Raw genomic sequence first — 10,932 nt, forward strand, 5'->3', positions numbered from 1 at the left:
CAGTCACCACTTTTATCACAGCAAAAACTATATCACATAACCAATATCTCCTAACTATCATGTGATTATCAGTGGCAGTTAAAGAAAGCACATTAGCATAGCTAATAAGTAGGGTAGCTGAAAGCCACAAGTAAAAATTAAGGCCGCAGTAGAATGGACATTTGGACAACACTGCGCTTGTCCTGTCTCTAACTTGCATTCCGTCCGTCATTTATTTGTCACTGGTTTTCGCACAAAATGAAATTTAAAAGTTAGATCGTTTCAACTAGACTGAATTATGCTTTATTTTCTCGCAACCATTAAGCGCTGAGGTCAAACAATAGAAACAAATCACTGCCCCTTTTCATCTCCGAAGAAACGTTGTTGAAATACGGCGCGTCGCGTATCTGTGCTTCATTATGTGTAATCATGTTACACAGTTTGCTTCTTATGTTGAAATAAAACATTTTCAGAAACTTGTTTTGATAAAACATAAAATCTTCTCAAAATCATTTTCCAATGAAATTTTGAAATTTTGCTTTCTATGCATCTTCCAAACGACACCCTTTCATTTTTATCTAGTGCAAACTTATCCAAAGACCTTCGTGCGCATTAGCCTGAAACCTTTTTTAAGCAGTGTGTTTTCAAAAATGAAATCAGCCATTTTCCTCCCGCATTTTTCCCGTTCATTCTAGTTCTTCGCATTCCTAGAGTTGAAATAAGAAATTGTGATAGTAGGTTGGTCTGCACGTGATTCCAGTCAATACAGACCTTCAAAATTATCTCTGACTTTTTAAACCCGAGCGACACTTCCGCTCTGCTGACAAGTGCCGACAAGTATTCGCTTGTCTCCTAAAAAATGGCATGTATTTCCGAATTTTGCCTTTCATAATTACGAAATTATTTATTTTCGGTTTCATTCGTTTGATTTCAGGATTTATCAGGACTATCTTCTCAAATTAACAGCAACAAAACGCGGACCAATATTCGTCTAGTTCAGAAATTTTTTAACCTTTTTTGTCTAGTCTCTTTACAAACTAATATTTATAACATCAACTTATCTGCGTTCTAAGCCCTAGCACTTCCTTCTTGCTGAGGAGTGCGTCTGCCTGCGAAGAGAGGAGTGGATGTAATGAAAAATTTTATGTATGCCAACGAACTTCACTGTTCGTTTGAAAGCTTTATTGCTTGCAATAGCGTTTGAAGTATCTTATAATTTTTTATTACTTCCGGCAGACATTGTATTTTCATTTCTATTCCCTTTTCGAGTCACTGTTCATGACACTTATAGCTTTGCCACAGCAAGACCTTTCCTAGCGTTGTGGAGTCACACTGGGAACATCTTTAGGGCAATAAGAACAGGCATCACGCGCTAACTGCCCTTCTTTGAGACAACAGAAGATACCGGTAGCAAGCAGTGCCAGCGGCGACAGACAGTAGGAGGTTATTTCACATAAAACTCGTTAATACTAGACATACGGAAAAGACCACCAACTTACGCAAATCTGCAAAATCAACCTTTATTCTTAGTGATGAAGTTGCCTCCAGCGAGTGTGGAATAAAAGTGGGAGGAAAGTGGTTAGGTAGTTTTCATCTTTGCCGACCACAGGTGCCCTGTGCCCCTAAGCGACGGGCCATTCAGGCGCGAAAATTTGACAGTGCAAAGAAAGGCGCGCACGAAACGAGACGCTCTGTCAGGAAATACGACATACAACTCTGTAGTCGACCAAGTCAAAGGCATGGCGGTAAAAATAAAAAGCTTGAAGAACGCTTAATTACCATTAGCTCTGACAATCCAATAGCGCAAGAGCCTCGTTATGGGAGCCCCACAGAACACCAAGTGTGATGTCACACGTGTCAACCAGTCAGTGCGCGACACACAATGTCCCCACCTGTCATGACGCGATAACCCGTGTTTTGACGTTACCTTCGCATGAAGCCATGCATTGTAATTGCCATTTGTTAATTACCTCGTTATTTATTTATTAGTTATAATAATGACAGCACTGATTGCATATGAGATGTCATGAGTCATGACTGGTCATATGACTCATACACATTATGCACAGCTGCCACACGTGTCACGGCACTCATCTATACTAAACATCACCCGCTATTTAATGGTTCATGATTAGTCACGATTTGTCATGATTGTCAAGAACCATGTATCAAATGCCATAAGTGGTCCTATAACTACAGTGTAACCAAATATACCATGATCGCTACGACAGACACGGCAAGACACGCGTCGATAGAGTGTGACACCGGGCACGAGGCGACGCCGGCTTTCCGCTCCAACGAGTCCCCTATGCTATCGTACCAAATCTTTGACCGATTATTCAAGTGAATTTATAATTATGGGACATCATTCCAGCGCACAGAAACACACGGACGAAAAGGGTAGACACCACGGGCGCGGATTTCAACTTAGGGTTATTCCACAAAACAGGCTTTTTATATGCGAAGGGGTACTAGTGACCCCCTGGGGCTAAAAAGTATTTCCGCCACAAGATAACAATTATTCAAGGCCGCAGAAACCAAAAGAAAAACAGGCATACGGGTATCCTGCCAGTCACATGCAGCAGGTCGGCGCGCCTCCACATCGCCTACCTGGCTGACCCACCAAACACATTTGCCTTCAGATAATATATTTTTTGTTCCGGAACGCAACAGGACTCCTGACGTAGTTCTCTTATTCAGCAGAGATACAGAATGCTTCAAAAATTTCCCGGCTCTTTTTAGTGCTGAACATGCGCAACACGTGTTTCTTTCAAAAACGCCTTTCATGCTGGCTCGTGCGAGCAATGGCGAATGCCGTCGGCTAAATGACCTTCGTGACTTAATGAATCAGCTGTCCTGCGATGCCAAAGCAAGCTTTCATCGATGCAGCGCCCCGTCTGTCCAATGCAACATTTGCCACAGGCAAGAGGGATGTTATACACCACCATGTTATATACCCACAACCAACTAGCCCAGCTCTCCACACTTAGTCAAGTGAACTGCCTGCTACCGCTGGCGCTTAGCACTGAATTTGATGACTGGGTTATCACTATGTATAACTGCTCAGTAATAAATGATAGAACAATAAATGCTGTTCCGAAAGACATTATTCTTGGCACGGTTTCATGAGGCTCAAGCTGCTACCCTTATTGCTCGTTTCTGGAATCTGCGCTCGTATATTTGCAGCAGCAGGCAATATATTCATATTACAGAAAAATATATCAGGAGTGGAGGACAAGATTCAAATGAAGCCGACGGGATACAACGGACGCATATAGCGCTAGCAAGAAGGTTCTCAAGTTTTCGATTTGATCTTTCTTATGTAAGCACTTGTCTTTGACGACCCTTTGGTTTTTCAAACTTTTCTCTTTCCTCTTGGTGTTTACCAATAAGGTCACAGTGGCATTTTTCAAAGTTTCTTCGTGTGAGTATTATACTAGGTATGTTGTTTTCTCCACGTTTCCTGTCCTCCAGAATATGCATCTCAAGTGGTGCACAGCTCAGACATTATAAGGCCTCGTAGACCTCAAGAGAGGCGGCTGTGAATAAAAGTGCAGTGTCAACGGTATGCAGAAGCCCAGCCTTTTAGCACCTAACTACTTGCTGGAGGCAGTTTGCGCAGAGAGAGCATAAAACGGGGCCCATTACAAATCCTTGCAGCTCACCGAAAATTACATAATGGTGAATAAAACACATGTGAATCAATATTACGTTGTGATTTTTTTTCTGAAAAGTTTACGAAGAACTGTAAAGAAACATAACTATTAGTTCAAGCTTTTAATTACTTCAATAGAGTGCAGTGATAAACTGCCCAAAAGATGAAGTTAAGGTCTAAGTAAATGACTCTGGAATTTGCCGGGCTATTGGATCATGACCGATATAAATAACTGCGCGACAGACGGGAAAGTAAGGAAGAGACAAACACTAGCGCTGCGCTGCATTTTGTACAGATTTACACCGCTGTAAATAATTTAAGAAACAACATACAAAGGTGCAGGCAGGCAACGGGAGTGGAACGAGTAGCATTGTAAATCTTAGCACAGCCACCGGGAGTCTGGGGAACGAATATTCTTAAGCTACCTTTGTATGGCTCTAGCCATATATCTAGGGGATATGAAATCAGACCAGCGATTAGATGCCGAAATAATATTAATAGGTTTGGTATTGGTTTGTGTGGTTTAACGTCCCAAAGCGATTCAGGCTATGAGAGACGCCGTAGTGGAGGGATAGAGAAAATTTCGGCTACATCGTGATCATTATTATCAGCCTGACTACACCTACTGCAGGGCAAAAGCCTCTCTCATGTCCCTCCAATTAATCCCTGTCCTTTGTCACTGACATCACACAGAACACGGGCCTCTAGCAATTCGCCTCCATGGAAATGTAACCGCAGCGGTCGGGATCGAACCCGCGTCTTTCCCGTCAGCAGACGCCGCCGCGGTGGCTGAGTAGTTACGGCCCTCGGCTGCCGGCCCGAAAGACGCGGGTTCGATCCCGGCCGCGGCGGTCGAATTTCGATGGAGGCGAAATTCTAGAGGCCCGTGTACTGTGCGATGTCAGTGCACGTTAAAGAACCCCAGGTGGTCGAAATTTCCGGAGCCCTTCACTACGGCGTCTCTCATAGCCTGAGTTGCTTTGGGACGTTAAAACCCTACAAACCAAACCAAACCCGTCAGCAGACGAGCGCCATAATTATTGAGCCACCGCGGCAGCGGACGCAGTAGTATTAATAGGCTCGCCGCGGATACCTTTTCGCCGAAGCCGAGGCGCAGCGTCTAAGTGCGCTTTGACTGTTCCAGAACGTCGCAGTCATTTCCGAGCTGTTGCACTGTACTCAGTTCTGCAAAAGAATGATGGAAGCCAGCTATATAATTGCGTTGTAAAAGAGAAGTGCCTGGCACGCTCTCCTTAGGCGTCGACAAAGCCCTTTTCCACTTCATCGTCTTCGAGTGGCAGACGTGTGACGTCTGTCGCCCCATGTTCGGGACCGAAGGTGTTCATCATCTTGTATTCTATTCGCGACAATGCGTCGTGCGCTCTCGTGCAGCGGCGTACAAACCCTCCTTTACTCCTTGTCCAACATGTGGCATATTTGGCATGTATTTAAGCCCTCCTCCCCATATCCAGGTATATCTGTGAAGCGCACGAAATTACGTTTTATATATTTTTTCACAAATTTTCAGCTGCGGACAGGATTGCGCAAAAAACAAAAGCAACTGCGAGGTGATATATTGCAGCTGTGCCTTATTTCTACGCGCGATATAGAACTAGAATTCCGTTTGAAGCACTGAGCCTGATAAAATCTAGCGCTAAAGATTTTATTTCACCTCCAGGTTTCTTCAGTTGAATGCTTGATCTTAATATTATAAACAGTGCGGCACAACTGGGACAAAGTATTTTTATTTTGCGAATCAATTTACTTCAACCGCTAGCCTTCCTATAAGTCGCGCTCGTCATGGGAACTTTTTTAGCCTTCTTTCCTAAGTGTCCTTCATGACTCGAAGGCTCAAAACCGAACGGCAGCTGCTGAGCTCTAGTGCGATACGGCGGTAATGTTGGCACGGGGAAACACATATTTTGCATCCTTACAACCATAACAGCACCCACACCAATCGAACAGCAGCGAGCAGTGCACCTTCCGCATAGCCATACCCCCTTTGATGCACAAGAGCTTGTTCGATTGCTAGCCCAAGTATATGCGCACATAGGCTACACGTGCGCAGGCTGAAAACACTGGCATTAGGCCTTGCCGTGCTAGAACGCAGTGGTATTAAGCACTGAAAATACACTTTGATTCCTCCGGAAATGGCCCTAATTGCTTTCAACCTCTATTCTGCTATTTTCTTTCTATCTACCTTCTCTTCACTCCGCTTTTCCCGGCATCTGTTTCCGTTGGCCTCGCATTCCCCTGAAACGGTGCTCAGGGTGTCGGCTCTACGAATAAAAAAAACGTCAAGGCTTAATTCAATACCTGTATCATACGCAGCACATCCGCTTTTCCAGTGTGACTGAACGACGCTTTGGATTCTCCATGAAAGCCCGGCTATGGTACGGCGCTGTAAGACCTACGTTTAAAACGTTTTGTCTGACGCGCATTCGTACAATTGGTGGAGTGCAATAATAAAAGTAACGCGACTCTCCTAAGTAAAATGCGCAACCTATGCAGATTTGCCACTTCCAAGGCCTTCAATCTCAAACTAACCGTTTGTATCCCAGCGGCCACATATGTGGCCAAGAAATTAACCCGAGTTTCCATATCTCGTAACTGACGTGAAGCTCCCAAAGTAGAATCAGATATTCGCGTCACATGGAAGTTTTATTATAGCCTTCCTAGGTGGGAGAAAGTGCTGTGACAACAGCAGCAGGAAAGCCGAAAACAAGGCGTTCTTTGAAGTCGTAGCATGAGGTACAGGCCTAACTTTTTTTAGCAAATGCTTTCTTACTCTGCCATTCGTTTGCTAATTCTTCTTCTATTCTGACAAGAGCAATAAATGCCCTTACTCATATTCAAATTGTGTTGCAAAATGTGCAGCGAAATTTCAGTTAGCCTAGTGATTGTCGGTGCGCCCACGTGCGTTGCCGCCAGGACAAGGTTTTAGCGCTGTACCTGAGGTTGGCACGTAATTTGCCAGCAGAGGGTTTGGAAAAAGCAGGAGAATTCAACTTGTGGAGTTAAAACTACAGATTAGTCTAATGAGAGCAGAAAACGACTCCGAAGATGAACAGGCAAGGCGAATCTCCGCCACTTCTGTGTCCAACAGCGTGTCAGACATTGCGCATACAATAGGGTACGATGGTGTGAACCGCATTTCAGTGAAAGTACATAGAAACAATGCCTCCCGTTGAAAGATGCAAACAGGCATTTGGCGAACAAATTTGCAATCAATGAAATTTAGCCTACCTATGTACTGACGAAGATGAACCCGCAAATTGCTTCGACCCGCTGCTTTTAGCGTACACGTATGTGTACACTCATTTTCTGAGGAAATACGGTACACCTAAGCTAGTTTCTTTTTCTCATACCTTACTTTTGGTTTGGCACCTGCATATAAAAAGTAAAACATCCATTTGTGGAAGCAGGAGCAGCATGAGAAATAAACGTCTAACATGAATTAATGCCAGCTGATGAAACTATACACACACGTTCGGCTAAATTTACCTTCGTTAATATGGGCACTCAGGGCTAGAGAGGGCATACAGAAACATTCAAAACTTAACACGATCTGAACTAATTTTCACGACCGTACCTGGATAGGTTCCAAACCGCACTATCACTTCTAACTCTCTCACCGCACGGCACAACGCTCATATCAGAAGCCTTTCTAATCGAAAAAAAAATCTCTTCTGTCGTGCTGCTAAGTCAAACCCTACTAACTCACGTTGGACGACATACCAACTAGCCTCTTCCGCGTACATAACCGCTCTAAAACGCAAAGCGTTACTTCCTCTCTAATATTTTGCCACTCACTTTCAAAACTAACGCCCGTAAATTCTGCGTGTAGTTACCCCTAGTGTGAAAACATAACTGCGCGACTCCTCTGGCCAATAGGTCTCTAACAACCACTGTGCATCCTTACTAAACTATACATTGCTTAAATTTTTTCAATGCTCTTAGTTTTCTGCTTCCTGAATTACAAAATTATTACCACTGGATTGTGGTCCCAATTTATGTAGACGTAGCTGGCGTTGATAATCTTATTGAAAAACTGCGCTATCATTCATCTCACAATTTTTGACTCTGTGAATGACGGATTTTTGATGAATACTGGCAAATATATTTCCATCATACGAATGAAAATCTTTCAAGCAATCTCTTGTCATATGTACCATACCTACGCAATGGAATGTTGAGAAGGTGGTCCCTCTCTTAAGTATGGCAATAAAATGCAAATCCTTCAATTTTTTTTGGCCCCCCTGCATATAAAGCGCAGATGAGAAGCAGGAATAATGTCCCGTAAATAGAATACAAGTAAGAGTGGGCGGAACACTTCAGCTGTGCCTTACGGGTATGACGCGATAGCGTTAATGGGTTAATGCCTATATGTGCAGAACTCGCCATTCTCGACTTTCATAGGCCCCTAGGAGTCCTCATACCATTCCTGGCGCAGTGATGCAGCAGCGGTTAAGGGATCCAAGCCATGCACCACTGTCCTGCAATGGCATGTGCTGCCACCGGTGGGGCTTGGGCAATCCAAGTTGCTCTTCCCGAGCGACTTCTCGTAACCGATGGTTAATTTAACTGCCACCTACCATGACGGTCACAATCCGTTGGGCAGGTTGCGATGACGCCACGAAGCCAAGTGACCTAGGTGGTCCACCTTGGTTGCTTCTCTAGGAATGTTGCACTCATAACGCCGACGACGACGGTGCCGGATTTTCTGCAGAACGAGAACCTTAACGTTATGACGTTCCAATATTATGGAAAACACGAGTGCGTGGCAGCAAGCGATGCTTATGTGCGTTAGTTCAAAGCCGAACAAGCAAATAATAGGAAAACGTACTTCACATTTCCTCAGATATTTCGCTTCTGCCACGTCAGAGTGAGTCCACTTACAATGACTAAGGGTCATAAAAATGACTGGGAAACTCGAAGGTGAGAACTTCGCATGCCCCTCGCGCCCACGTAGGCACCGAGTATATTCTATGATCGGTCGGCCCTATCTGCGATCCCTCTTTGTTTTTGCCTGCAGTTTGCAACTAACGCAGCTCACTATTACGTTGCCAGACGTCACATGCTACCGCAGCACAGACAACGACTCGTAGCGCCTGTGTGAACCGTCTTGCTTGTGTCGGTTTGCACCCGATGGAATGTTTCCTGTGCGGCAGGCGCTCTTCAGTTCCAGCGTCTTCAAATTTGAGCGGCGTCAGAACTTTGATGCGCCCAACGCTCCTTTCCAGTGCGCTCATGCCATCCCAGCTCCCAAAAGGTTGGCTTGACAGGGCTCTTTGTTTCAGAAGTCAAGCCAACCTTTTGTGATTACCTGGGCTATAAGGAGATCACTGCGGCCTGTCAGAACGCATGCACTGCGTTACGTGGAAAATCTCGGCGAGACATGAGCACCCTCGAGGGGCCACGCTTTCGTGAAGGCTTACTTACTCATGAGATGGGCCTCTCTCGGAGAGGTGTGGGTGCGGGATGAAAAAATACGGCGCACGGACGAGAGAGAAAAGAGGTTCTGAAATGAAGTTGAGGAAGAGAGTCACGAATAGAACCCTCTACGGTCTTCTACATCGTGTCCTCGCCAGCGCATGTTTGTGCATTTTGTAATTAAGAAATAGTGCCATCCAGAAACATGGAATCATTTATTTCACTCAGCTCAAACTCCAGTAATTGACGCTAGTTCTACTTTTTTAATCATTTGTGAGGTCAGGTGCAGTCAGAATAGAGGTGGTGAAGTCAACACTTCGTCCTTTCGTAAACTTTCGGCATCACTGGCAATAGTTGCTACCAGTAGTTTTCATTCTATTGTTCGCAGCATGCGCTGCAGGGCTGATGCACTACAACTAGAGTCGAAACTCGCAAAAAGAACACCCTACAGTACTACAAAAATTGCATCGTAACACGAAAATGACCTTAACATTGCAACTTTAGATAAGCCATCCAGAACAGCAAAACACGCAGCATAGGCTATATACCACACCTCAATGCAAATGACGTAACTGTCATGCCGATAACCGAAAAGTATACAGAGCGTTATACTCATGTTCGGGAATACACCTTGTTACTGCGTCGTTATGTCAAAATCAGTGTTGATTAAAAAAATGATCAGATGTGAACACTGCATTATGAAGAAGTCTCTGCCGCCCAAATGCAATACAAAATGCAAATAAATAGAGTACGCACCAAGAGGGAAATTAGCATGATACAAGAAAGAAGGAAACGAAAGGAAAGACAGTGAAAAGAAAAAGATGTTAGATAGAAGCTCTGGAGACAGGTGGGACTGGGTCTCTGAAAACTCGTGATTTTCTTTTTCTTTAAGATTACTTTATATTTATGAGTCGCATGAGATAAACCTGGCTGAGTTTTTTTCCTGTTTGGATCTGCACCAAACCCTGGCCAAACCCCCACCGTGGGTATGTGCCGTCGTATTTGAGGCAACCACGAAAACAACGGCTGGGACGAGCAATGTGATCGAGGCGTCCGGTGCATGTACGTACGTACTTCTCGAGACGACGACTTAATTCTTGGCTTTCTCGGTGTCGGCATGACTCTATTCACACAGTGTATTTGTATTAGTGAGTGTATTCCGCTGCATTCTACTGCGTACGATAAGATGGCATGTTTCGGCTCCGTAGCTTCCGCTTCACTGCCAAAAAAAAGTTGTCGTGAAGTATAGAGGCCTGTGTAGTTTGCTTATGCTCGCGTGCACTGTGGTTCTCTCTGCGCTTCGGCGAGGTCGGCGGCAGAATTGCTTCGTGGTGTGGTGTAGCGTGGCATGACCTGGCGGAGACCCATTTCAAAAAAGCGGCTAGTACCATCTATAACTAAGTCGAGAATGTGTTACGCCGGTTGTGCAAATCACGTCGTGCTTACATCTACTGTCGACGATGATAGATACTACAATTTTTTTTCTGCTTTCTTTTACTTGACGCGACTGCAGTGGCCCCAGCATCACAAACAGATTATCACATAACTATTTCTTTGCAGTACTTAAATGTCAATAGCAAATCAGTTCTTAGTTTTGTAATCCTCCCTGCGGGCATGTCTATTCTGCGCTAGTCAAGGTGCCTGCGATGGCGATACTGTATAGCTGCAGCGTACCGTGGCATGCTTTCAGCTGTACGGCGGCCGTGGACCTCTTTGTGTTTTCATCTTTTGTATTGTTTCTGTGTTATTATGCCTTTAATAAATCGTGAATTCTGTTTCAGCCGGTCGCCACAATAAGTGAAGTGTCTTCCGCCCGGATATGCTCACAACGGAGAGAGAGTCCGCCAGCTTTTATTCTCCTATTC

The sequence above is a fragment of the Amblyomma americanum genome, chromosome 7, assembly GCF_052857255.1.
Source record: "Amblyomma americanum isolate KBUSLIRL-KWMA chromosome 7, ASM5285725v1, whole genome shotgun sequence".
NCBI lineage: Eukaryota > Metazoa > Arthropoda > Arachnida > Ixodida > Ixodidae > Amblyomma > Amblyomma americanum.